Source organism: Eumetopias jubatus, unplaced genomic scaffold, assembly GCF_037043125.1.
Source record: "Eumetopias jubatus isolate StellerSeaLion01/CBP00866 unplaced genomic scaffold, mEumJub1_p1.0 scaffold_16, whole genome shotgun sequence".
Lineage (NCBI taxonomy): Eukaryota > Metazoa > Chordata > Mammalia > Carnivora > Otariidae > Eumetopias > Eumetopias jubatus.
In genome coordinates this window covers 41,346,161-41,359,598 of record NW_028274822.1, presented here as the reverse complement: position 1 = coordinate 41,359,598, position 13,438 = coordinate 41,346,161, and the positions used below count along the sequence as shown (strand labels likewise).

Sequence of the window (13,438 nt, the reverse complement as noted above, 5' to 3'; positions counted from 1 at the left end):
TCCAATTCTGAGTTCCTGATCTTCCTCATTGACGATGCCCACAGTCTCTCCCCTTTCAATGAATGGTGGGTGATTCCATCCTTCCCAATTATTTCCTTCAAAATGTCTTGCAGACTTCCTCTTTTTCTCTTATGCCAGAATTTCATTCTGTCAGTAAATTCTATGAACTCTACCTTTAAAATATACCCAGCATCCCCCCCTTCCCACCATGCCCATTCTTGTCCAGATCACTATTGTCTCCCACCTGGGTTATTTGAAAAACCTCCTAACTGGTCTTTCTGCTTCCAATATGCCTCACTTCAGTCTCTTTTCAATCCAGCAGCCACACTGTCCGTGGTAATAAATAGGTCCGATCATGACATTTCTCTACCCAAACTCCTCTAGAAAGATTCCAAAGTTAAAAGATTAAAAACAAAAAATCCCTTTGAGGCTTGTTATCTCATTTAGATCAAATCCAGAGTTTGTCCAGTGGTCCACGGGCTCTGACACAATCCACTGTGTGTCTCTCAGACTCCAACTCTTACTCCCCGATCACGTGCTCTGCTGGGGTTGGGGCCCTCGGCTGTTCCTTGAACGTGCTGGGCATACTCCTCCTCAGGCTTTCACTTCTGCACTCAACACTCCTCCCTCAGATGGCTCTCTCACCTCCTTCAGCTTTTGATCCTTGTGCCGCCTTCTCTTTGGGGCCTTCCCTGTCCACCCTAATTGAAACTTCAAACCTCTGATTACTTCCTGTGGATTTTAACTAAGAGCCTGGTGGGTTCACTGTGACTCCTTCCCTGAACAGGTGTTTGTCTCCTGAGCTATGAGACTGTGGAAATGGCTTTCTGTTTATTGGATGGTTTTGCTTTTTTTTTTTTTTTGAGGGTTCTGCTTTTATTAGCTTCCCACCCCATGAAGGTTTAGAACCCAGCAAATGTCTCAGAGGGAGAGCTGGAGGTAGGCGCAATCTGTCAAGTGTCTTTGTCACTCTAGCCCTGAGAAATTGCCAAAAGCTCCCCGTTTCTCTCCTCCCAGGCAGTGGCCTTCTGCTTTGGCCAAGCCTGGGTTCTTAGCTGCTAGCCCATGTCCAGCAGCTTCAAATGCTCCTTTGGGAAAAAGTGAAGTTATCTTACAGGGGATAAACCCGCCTTTCTCTGGTGCTGTCCTTCTCTGGAAGATCAGCTTCTCTTGCTCTTGTTGATTCTGCAACTTTCTGATATCTCAAAACAGATAAATTTTTGTATTTTATCCAGGTTTCTTGGTTGGTCTTGGTGGGAGTTTTGGTCTTCCATATACTACTCCATCCTACCATCTATCTGTCTCTCATATTTTACTTATTTTGCTTTCTTGGTCTATCTCTGTCTATTCGAATGTCATTTTCATGAGGTCTTATATTCCTCTCCACTTTCAGTGGCTACAACTTGTGCCTGCCACAACGTGGGCCCTTGGTAAACATGTGTTGAACAAATGTATATATATATATATATATATATATACACACACACTATCAAACTACCAAACTACCTGTAATCCATAGACTAACTATTAACAAATTATGATGTTACTCTGAGATACACATAGGTAAAATACTGGCTATAAGCAAACCTGAAATTTATACTTGGGCATCTGAGAAGTCGCCCCATATAGAGGCTGTGATCCTTCAAAACAACTAATAATAAGGCATGAGAGATTTATGTAATTTCCAGTTGTAGAAAGCATATGAAAAAACATTAATAAACAGTGGTCATAAACATGAGGCTGAAACCAAAAATAAAAAGTCCCAGGATTCTTAATTACAAGCATTGGCTTGCAACAAAGATGTATTCCATATACACAATTCTATGGAACTTGCTCCAGAGAAAGTAATTGCAGGGATTCATGTATTTAGCTATGGTTGGGTTTTTCATCTAATCAATTTCGGGGAAGCCAGCTAGTCCATATTGGATAGATAGAGAGATAGATAGGCCTACAGATACAGATAGATAACCTGATGAAGATTGAAGTGTGATTATCAGGGGCCGAGAGGTAAGGGGGGAGACGAAAATGCCAGTCAAAATGTACAAGGCTTCAGTTATGAAATGAATAAGCTTTGGAGATCTCACATACTTGCAATTTGCTAAGCAGGTAGGTAGACCCCAAAGCGTTCTTACCATACACACAAACCAAACAAGGTAACTATGAGAATTGATGGATTGGCTGATTAACGTGATTCTGATAATCATTTCATAAATTACTATGTATAGTAAATCACATTGTACGCTTTGTATATATAAATTTTATTTGTCAATTATACCTCAATAAATTTAAGAGCAAAACCAAACACCAATGCCATCGTTCCCCTGACGTTTGCCTGACCAGTGACTGTGCCGGCGCGCCTGTCCGCCCCTGCCAGTCCCAGTCTCAGCCCAAGGGCCTTCCAGGAAACACAGTCAAACACCAACCGTTCAAGTACTTCCAGTCTTTTCTAGCCCTCTCAAGAGGTATTTTTTAATACCCTGCAACCATCTTTACAATCTTGTCTTCCTTCCAGATGTCCTGTATTCAGTGTAATGCTGCCTCCTGAAAATGTGAATTTGACTTTTTCCTTCTTTCTATTTCTCAACAACTATCACCACATAAATTTAACTACCTCCTCATTCTCTGAGCTCTTCTTTTTTCTCATCTCCTCTTTTTTTCCTTTCTTTTTTTATAACAAATTTATTGAGATACAATTCACGTCCTTTTTTCTTACATTCATCTTACTTCACTTAATAGTAGTCCTCACTAGCATATGGCTGGTTGGCTTCATTTTCACGACAAATCCTAGAGTTTGGGGTAGGGAAGAAGGGATGCTGGAAGGGAGGGAGAAAAGAGGTGTAAGGGGGAAATGCCTGGGCAGTCCTTGCTGAGCAGAGGAAAGAGAAGATGCTTTGAATATTCATACAAGAAAAAAAGGTATTTATACCATGAGTTACTTAGATAAAAAGCAATTTAAAATGGGGTCCTGCCTAAATGAACTTCCAATATTTGGGGAGGGATAACCTGGATGTTAAGTAATAAAGAGTGGGAGGTGGGGGTGGGGAGCATCAATCATGTCCTTTGCAACTTTGAGACAGGACATACCTCCCTGGAACTCCCACAGATACTTAAAGTTTAGGGACACCTGGGTGGCTCAGTCGTTGAGCGTCTGCCTTCGGCTCAGGTCATGATCCCAGGGTCCTGGGATCGAGTTCCACATCGGGCTGCCCGCTCCCTGCTTCTCCCTCTCCCACTCCCCCTGCTTGTGTTCCTGCTCTCACTATGTCTCTCTCTGTCAAATAAATAAATAAAATTAAAAAAAAAGATACTTAAAGTTTAAAATGTCTCAAACCAGGGCGCCTGGGTGGCTCAGATGGTTAAGCGTCTGCCTTCAGCTCAGGTCATTATCCCAGAGTCCTGGAATCGAGTCCCCCATCGGGCTCTCTGCTCCTTGAGGGGCCTGCTTCTCCCTCTGCCTCTCTCTCTCTCTCTCTCTCTCTGTGTGTCTCATGAATAAATAAATAAAAATCTTTAAAAAAAAATGTCTCAAACCAAAGCCATTGTCTTTCCATAACAAAACTTTGCTTTTCTCTTCCTTGTAGTTAATGGTTTCATGATCCTCCCACTTACTCAAGAAAGAAACCAGGGAGTCATCCTAGATACTCACGCTCACATCCATCTGTCTCCGGGTTAATCGCTATATCTGATTCCACATCACTCATCTGGACCATCTTCATTGGTCTTCCAGCTCTAAGAGCCTTCCAATCCATCCTCCATGATAGTGGTTTTTCAAATTGTGTTTTTTGGAACTCCAGTCATTCTTGTTTTTTGCTTGTTTTCTTTTGCTTTTAGTTGCCTGTTTTGGGCTTAGTTTGGTTTGGGAATGCTTACTTCCACTTCTACTAGAAAGCCTCCTTCCACAGTGCTCATGGAGCCTTCCCTCACTTCCCTGTGTAGGGAAAAGCACTTCCAAGTCTTCTGTGCACATACAGGCTTTGACATGTGCCTCTGTTATTTGTTATCTGACCCAAGTGTTGTAATTACTTGATTTATAAATCTGTCTCCTCTGGGAGTGCATTAATTTTCTATTCTTCCATGCCCAGATAATTGCAGAATTCTGGATTTGATATACATTTGGACAATGAGTGGATGTTACTATTAGCAACAAAGATAAGGACAGCAGCGAAGTGCTTATTTGTGAAGGCTTTAAATATTCACTTTTGAAGATACTGAGTTTGCTATTTCTGTGAACCATAAAGCTGGAAATAATTAGTGAAGAATATGGGTGTGGAATTCAAGAGACATCCAATCTGGAGATGCAAACTTGATTGTTATCAATATATACATAAGTAGGACAACTCCAAATGGAAACAATTCATCTACTTAACCCATAGATTCTGGTGTGGAGAGGATTGCTCTGATGTAAGAAAGACTGTGTTTTGTCATCCTCCTTCCCAAGGAAATTTACCAGCTGAGGATTGAAATTTACGGCGTAGAAGGTCCTGAATAAGCAACCTAGATACACAGGATGCATACTTTTCTTTTAGGATTAAGAAGTCCTATACATTTTTTTCCATTGTATTACAGATATAAGGCCATTTGAAGAGGAATGTTCAGGGTACAATCATTGTTCAGGCTTGCATTTAAATCCTGGCTCTCTGGAAACCTAGCAGTCTGAGCTTATTTGAGTCAGCTAACCTCTATCTGCATCAGTTTTCTTATTAGTATATAGGAATAATAATGCTTAAATTGGAAGTATGTTGTTGATATTTTCAATGAGATAATATTTGTGAAAAGAGCGTTCTGGAATGCTTGTGCATGGTAGGTACTCAATAAATTCCTTCAAAAAATATTTATTGAGTTCCCTTTATGTGCTGTGCACCATTCTGATGGAGCTTACACTCCAATGTGGGTGTAAAACAATAAGCAATGAACACAGGGAAGAAGTCAAGTATATTGTATGCCAAATGGCAACATAATTCATTTTATATTGAAACTCATGTAGCGCAAGTAGCTACAAACGTCAATGCCTGCAGGGGTCAGGAAAGAAATCAAGATAAAGAAGTCACGTTGGTTGAAAAAAGCAGCCCTTTTAAGTTATTCTGAAATTGTTTTGAAAAAATAAAAGTACAGAAAACCCGTTTCTTTTCTCCTCTTAAACCTACCTTCAGAAAATAATAGTACAGTGCTGGCTTCAGCAGCACACGTGCGAAAACTGGAACAATACAGAGAAGAGTAGCATGGCCCGGTGCAAGGATGATGCGCAGATTCATGAAGCATTCCATGTTTAAAAAGAAAGAAGGAAGGAAGGAAGGAAGGAAAGAAGGAAGGAAGGAAGGAAAGAAGGAAGGAAGGAAGGAAAGAAAGAGTACAAATGTCCTAATAAATGATAATTGAAGCCTTCCTCTCTGAGACATGAAGGGCAACTTCAGAGGGCGCTGGCTTTGGCAGAGGGCACTGAATGACACTTTGCACTTCCAGCCAACTGGTAGACTTTGGGAATATGACTAGAACTGTCAATTTTTCAAAAGAAGTCACAAATTTACATTTTGGGTAAAATGTCTTGATTTGAATATAGCAACGTATTCATAATTTTTTTTCAAAACATTTGACGGCTACACCTTAGCCTGCAGATGTAATTTATGAGAGATTCTATTTCTCCATAATTTTTCCTGAACATACATACTTTAAAAATCATTTAATTTGAATGAAAGAAATATAGTAGTAAACAGATGTTTAATTTTTCATTGCTTTAAATCTATCGGTGAGATTAGAATATTTTCATTTTGAAATTTAACTGTCCTTTCTTCTGTGAAAGATCTGTTTATATTTTTTGCCCATTTTACTTAGTAATTTACTATTTTCATATCAATTTATGAAATTCATTAGTATATTATTAATGGTAATGTATTGTCTCTCACAAATGCTTATTTTTTTTCCTGATTTACTTATTTGTTTTATGCCTTAGTTTTGGATATCTCTTCCCCTGGAGAAATGTTTAGACTTAATGGATTCAAATCTGTAAAACTTCCCCTTCATGGCAATTCTAAAATAAATGTTTTAAAAACAGTAAAAAAACAAAACAAAACAAAACAAAAACCAAAAAACCAGCATCCATACAAGTCCAAGATTTTGAGCTTGTTTTACATTAGTGAAAATAAGCTTTTACATTGTCTAAGCCACTTTATTTCTGTTACCAAATGCTCTAAGGCAAGTCCTAGCCAATTCACTGAGGTAATTTTTAAAATGCATTTTTATATAGCCACTAATGTAAAAAAAGCAGAAATCCAACTGAGTTTATTAGCATATGGAATCACCATTTGTCATACACCAAAACCATAACATTGTCTTCTTTGTCACATGCTGAAACCTCTGTAATTTCCTGTGTTTGTCAAACACAGCTTTACTCATTTTCAAGTCTATTTGAGTTGGCATAAGAACAGTTTCAGATTATGATAGAAATTCATTGGCTAAATAGGAAAATAAATTTTATTTACCTATATATTAATTAATTGAAAAATGAGAGTATGCCTCAGGCTATTAGAGTGGAACAAAATACTGACTCTTTCAGACTTAAGGGAACATATCAGTTTGATCACACTGTTCAGAGGAACAGAGGATGAAGTGGTAGAATTAGTATGCAACATTTAAAGATGTGTGTCTTGGGGTGCCTGGGTGGTTAAGCATCTTCTTCCGGCTCGGGTCCTGATCTAAGAGTCCTGGAATCGAGCCCCACATCAGGCTCCTTGCTCGGTGGAGAGTTTGCTTCTCCCTCCACCCCTTTCCCCTACTCATGCTCTCTCTCTCTCTCCCTCTCTCTCACTTACTGTCCATCAAATAAATAAATAAAAACTTAAAAAAATAAAAAATAAAAATGTATGTCTTGGGGCATCTGGGCGGCTTTAGTTGGTTAAGTGACAGACTTATATTTCGGCTCAGGTCATGATCTCCTGGTGCTGAGATCGAGTCCTGCTCAGGCTCTGCATTCAGCTTGGAGTCGACTTGAGATTTTCTCTCTCCTATTCTTCCTCTGCCCCTCCCCCCACTTGTGAGCATGCTCTCTCTCTCAAAAAAGAAAAAAAGGAAAGAAAACACTGAAATGTCTTCAGGTCTATCCATTTTTAAAATCTTAGCCAAAAGAAAATGAGTTCCCAAGTTTATTGAATCATGTTTAGGTAAGTCAATTATTTCCATTCAGTCTCTGTTCTCTCCCTATATCAAATAAGATTCAGCTACATTTAATGCAAAACCTAAAATTTCATTGCTTAAACACACAAAGATTTTTCACTCGAGTAAACAAGTCTAGAGGTAGGAAATCCAGGGCAGATTTGGAGGCTCCACAAAGTTATCAGGGATCCAGCCTCCTTCTATCTTTATGCTCCTCCATTCTCAACAAATGTGGCTTCTATTCTGAAGTTCACAACAGGATTGCTTGAGCACAGGGCATCACATCTGTGTTCTAGACATCATGAAATACAATTGGGGGAAGCAAGTGTACCTGGAAGGCTCAGTCAGTAGATCTTGGGGTTGTGAGTTCAAGCCCAACGTTTGGTGTAGAACTTACGTAAAAAAAAAAAAAAAAAAAAAAAAATTGGGAGAAGAAAAAAAATTCTTCAGTTGAATCAGCTCCTTTAAGACACCTTTAAGACACCTACTCAGAAATCTTATACACAGCATTTCACTTCTCACTGGCCAGAATTTAGGGCATGTGACACTTGGTTCAAGGGGGTTGGGAAATAGTGGTCTCTCAGTGAGGCACGTAGCCAACCCGAATGAAATCAGAGCTCCATCTCTAATGAAGAACTAAGTTAGGAGATAGTAGGTAGACAGCCAGCAGTCTCTGCCATCACCCTCACAAAATACCAAGGGCCATGTGTTTGTGTCAACAATCTTCTTAATGTTTAACTTCAAATATATTTAATAAAAGCATCAATATCAAATTAGTATTTAATATTACTAGTTAATATTTGACATATTTAATAATTATATTCCATGTTTCTAGGGTACTATATATAGTTAATATTGATAATGTACTATATAAAATTAAAACAACTCTGAAAATTTGTCTTAACTTTCTTCTACCCAGTCTGAAACTAAAAGAAATAATCATGACAGACTTCCGTTACTTAATATATCACCACTGGTTCTGACAGGTTCTCAGCCACACCTATAATACTCAAAGTCAGCCACGCCCAGAAAAATGAAACGTTAGAAATGTACGTGGGGATAAATTGGCTCAGTCAGAAAGAATACATCAAGACACCTATTTGCCAAAATGAAATCAGGAAACTGTGTCTTGCTTAAACTATCAGGATTATTCAGGTTGATTTTTAAACATGATTTGGTAGATTAATTGGATAAGCTTGATCAAAAATAATTACTATCAAAATGTGATTTTTTAAAATTATGGGTTAGCAAAATAAATTTACTAAGTAAAGTGACAATGAACATGTCATCTACCTAAATTTGGTTACCTTATGTGTCATTGTATACTCTCCAATGCAAGGCACTCTTAGGTATAAAGTTCACAGTCAATTATCCAGGTACAGAACACAGAGTGGGAGGGTCAGCTTTTGGGTGGTGAGAGGCAAGCTGGCTTGAATTTAGGCCACAAGGTGAACTGGGGCAATTTTCCTCCCTGATGGTAGCCACAAACTTGCTGCCTGAGGCTACTTGTGTCACCTACTCTCATTGGCTCATTGTGTTGTTCACATATTAGTTTTTGCAGGTTCCTCTCAAAGGATCAACTACAAGAGGCTAATCAAAGTTTCCTGTGTGGGTAGATCTCCTGGGGATCTTGTTGAAATGCAGGTTCTGATTCAATAGGTCTGGGGGTGGGTCTGAATCCACTTTCCTCCCAAGCTCTCAGGTGGTGTAAACAACGCAGAGTAGCCAAGAGCTAGTACTGAGGTAAATTTGATTCCTTAGCAATGCCAAGAGGGTCTCACCCTCCCTGTTTCCTATCTAATGGATCTGGGGGAGGGACCCCAAAATTAGCCTTTCTAATAGGTTCCTTTGTGATGTTGATGCTGCTGGTCCAGCAATCACATTTCAAGAACCACTTGGTAGAATTTCAGCATAGATCTCAGACAGGTGAGAAATATAGAGGGTATAGACAGTAACATATCCATCTTGTAGAATACCTACTATGGATGAAATGTCTTTGTGAATTTGGATTTTAAATTATATATAAATAAACTATATAAATGTCATCTACCCTTAATTCCTCAATTTTTTTTTCAAAGATTTTATTTATTTATTTGAGAGAGAGAGAATGAGAGATAGAGAGCACGAGAGAGAAGAGGGTCAGAGGGAGAAGCAGGCTCCCTGCTGAGCAGGGAGCCCGATGCGGGACTCGATCCCAGGACTCCAGGATCACGACCTGAGCCGAAGGCAGTCGCTTAACCAACTGAGCCACCCAGGCGTCCCCTCAGCTTTCCTAAATACATGAGGAGAGGCAAAGCCAAAGCAAGGGAATTCCTTCATTTCCACTTTGGATTACAGAGTTCTGGCAGAAAATAATGCTACAGGAATTTTTAGTATGAATTCTAGGTAAAACCTCAGCTATCTCAAAGGAAGCCTTGAAGTTTCTTTTTAACATTAATAATTCCATGTTATAGCATTTAAAGGTCCCTAAACATAGGCAAATAAGAACACTCCAAAATTGCAGGTATTAATTATTGCACACCAACAACTAAATTTTAAAAATGTTGTCTCAGGGTCCTGGGATCAAGGCTCGTGTGGGGCTCTGCACGGCAAGCAGAGTGTGCTTGAGGATTCTCTCCCTTTCCCTCTGCCCTTCCCCCTGCTCACGCATGCGCTTGCTAGCACGCACTCTCGCAAATAAATAACTAAATCTTTTTTTTTTTTAAGATTTTATTTTTTTTTTTTTGACAGAGAGGAAACACAAGCAGAGGGAGTGGGAGAGGGAGAAGCAGGCTTTCCGCTGAGTAGGGAGCCTGATGCGGGGCTGGATCCCAGGACCCTGGGATCACGACCTGAGCCAAAGGCAGACGCTTAACGACTGAGCCACCCAGGCGCCCCAATAACTAAATCTTAAAAAAAAAAAAAAATGTTGGGCCAAATATAGAGGAAGTCTACACTCATTTCTAATTGTTTTTCTTTACAGTTTGGAAACAAACAACTTCTAACCGTAGATTGGCTTTATCAAAGGGCATTTTATTCTTATCAATCAAAAAAGTTACTTTAAGTAGTGTTGGGAAAGAAACAACAGGCCCAAAATGGAGTGATTTGCCCCCAGGACAGCAATCCATGATTTAATTGTAGTTTCAGACTCTCCCAGAAGTGTGACCTTTCAAAAGTCAATCTGAAATTTCCTGATCAGCATCAGTGAGATAATCTGCATAATAATGCCTGGTCCAAAACAATCCTTTCTTTTCTTTTGCTAATGACTTTCTCCCCTCACCCCCTCCTTCTGCTATAAAAACCTTCCATTTTGCACCGCTCCTCAGAGAGCCTGTCTGTTTACTAGAGGGGATGCTGGTAGATTCCTGAGTCCTTGAGTAAAGCCAATTACATCTTCAAATCTATTCAGTTAAATTTTTGTTCTTCAACACTGAAGACTTTAAAATAATTCGATCAATCTTTACAAAATGTGTTATGACTGTACTTAACATATTTGTTTCTATGATGCTTCTTAATATAGTTTATTCGTATATTTGAATGTGGTTATTTTATTGTTAGTGATAAGGATTTGAGACTGATTTTTATTATTTTTTTCATGCAACACTATCCTTTCAAAGAGTTTTTAAAAATTATGCTCACTTAATTTTCCTGAACCATACAAAATATACAAGGGTCTATCCATTCTTAGTAACGCGTTCTGCTCTTTCTTTTCCCTGTGTAAGTAGAAAGACAAATGCAGTGTTCTTTCAGATTTATTAGAAAAGCAGATAAGAGACCAGAGACATGCAGAAATATACATAATTTGTTTTGTTTTGTTACCCTAATCTAATTGAGGATTTTCAACTGGTACAGGGCTTTTAAAGCTAAGACACCACAAAATGGAGTTTGCTTTTCTTTTCTATGATAATAAAAATCCTTAACTCTAAAACATCTATTGTGAACAATTTCCAAATAACAGCATATTCCATTTTTTTAAAGTAAACATAAGCATAGAAAACAACTTTTATAAAATATTTTTAATAAACATGAGAATTGAAAGCTCAGTAAAGTTAAAGAGGTATTTAACAAAGCTAATTTATAATAATTGTATCAATTTTCGTCTATCTTAGTGTGCCCATGGGATTTTTTTCAACATGGAATACTTTTGAGATCTGAACCAAGATAAGAAAAGCTTAATTGTATATTTTCCCTAACTATAGATTTAATTACAGAAGAACAATTCATAATACTTATTTATTGACAATTGATGATTAACTTATATGAAATAATCCATAAAAATATAAAATGCTTTATTAACAAACTAAATTGGTAAACAGGCCAGTGGAGTTTCATAAATCTTATCAGTCATACAAACAACATTTAATTTTGAGTGTAAACAGAGAACGTGGATTTCCTAAATAAAAGACAAATCATAGTTCCTTTGCAAGATAAATTGTAATAATATTTGAAAATATTTAAAATAGCCAAAACTGCTTAATACAAATCCATTTTCCATACTTTCTAACAATTCTTGTAATACTTTTAGAGTGTCTTATTTTGCTAACCTTAAGCCTTTAGTTGTACTTTATGTTCAGATATAAAATTTCTCTTTCCTATTTAAGTGAATATAAGAAATGAAAACATAAACAAACACATATAAGTTAATGTTCAGCTAATGGTTTTTAATTGCTCAGAAAATGTTCTGCATCTACATTCGAGAATATAACATGGCATGATTTATTTCCAAATTTTTAATATTATACTTAAAGATTTCCAAACAGGTACCATTGTCAGAGTAATGTATACCTCAGACAACAGAAATTGCATTAATGCCCCAAAATTATTTTACTCACAATTGCTATAAAAAATCATACATTGTGGACATCCTATAAAATAAAATATTTATTTATTAAAACTACTTTTGTATTCTGTTCTAATATCCAATTTCACATCAAGAAACAGCTTTAATCAGAAGCTGTAATTGAGAATAAGAAGAATAATTACAAAATTTGGAAAAATCAACCACTCTTTTCAATAGTTTACTAGCTAATAAAGAAAATGAAAGAGTTATTTGGTCTGAATGAGAAATTTCTATGTGATATATACTGTTATTGTCTATAAATTTAGAGAGTTTGGCACAAAAGACTATTAAAATATTAAATATATAGCTTCTTTCTATTTTAATACAATATAATATCCTATTTAAATGTTATACATTCAAAATAATTTATTAACTCATATGTTCATTCATTTATCCATCATTCAACAATTGTTTGGTTAAGTGTTGCTTTCATAGATTTCCATGTTTTAACATTTACATGCTAGAAATTTGTTATTTTTGACTTTCCATTTTCTTAAAGTAATTACCAAGGTAGGCAGAGTATTCAATTCCAATATGGTTGCTCATTCCATTTTTAGCATATTTTAAAGGCTAAGCACCGTGGATCAGGATTGCAAGTCTAATGCTTGCCAGGCTGGTTTCACCAATGCTTGAAGATGGTGGGCCTCTGTCAAACTAAGACAGTGCATGTTTTTGCCAAGGTATTTATATTTTAAAAAGGTAATAGTACATCCTGGTGGGCAAACGAAACATATTTGTGAGTCTAAGTCAACCATGGGCATCAAGGTTACAATTCTTTCTTGGAAATCCTCCCATCCGATCCTTACAAAATCTCTGTGGCTCACATTATTGTGGGCTTGTTCTGGTCCATGCCTTTCCAACAAACATAGAAGCTGGAACCTGATTATGCATCCATATGGGCAGAGATCCAAGGACCAAGCGCTGAAGGCTCCTGAAAGCAAACAGTGCTGGAAGCACCTCTGCAGTGTGAAAAGTCCAGTGAGAAATGAATACTTATTTACCAAATTGAAGACTGCACCAAAGAATACTTAAAAGTCCTTCAATACATAGCCACTCAGGTAGAAGAATCAATTCTCTGGCACCAAAGACGATATTTCTAAGAATATTTCTAAGAGCAATCTCCCCAGAATTTTGAAGAAAATATTTAATTTTCATATCAAATTAAAATTCATTTTTCATTAGCCTCGACAATACCCAGCTCTCCCACCACACACTTTCATAGCATAGAGAGTAATGTAAGTTTTCAAACAGAAGATGCAAGAACGCACATTGGTAGAGTCCTGGAAAGGGCAATATATACATGCATATAAAAGAAAATTAACACATGAAACTTTTCTTTCTAGCGAATACGGAAGTTATATCAGACGAGGAGAATTTAGGGGAGCTTTGTATTTATAGTACCCTTACCTATACATGACTCAAAGTTTACTTCCAATAAACAAACATATTAGCAGATGCTGCTATCATTTTACA

At 37.4% G+C, this 13,438-nt stretch overlaps 1 non-coding gene across 1 annotated transcript; it reads left to right on the top strand.

Annotated features, from left to right (window-relative positions):
• Positions 1-5,164: 5,164 nt before the first annotated feature.
• Positions 5,165-5,270, top strand: LOC114205131 (U6 spliceosomal RNA). Its single transcript, XR_003608330.1, has one exon. It is a non-coding gene; the product is annotated as a U6 spliceosomal RNA (small nuclear RNA).
• The last annotated feature ends 8,168 nt before the right edge of the window (positions 5,271-13,438 follow it).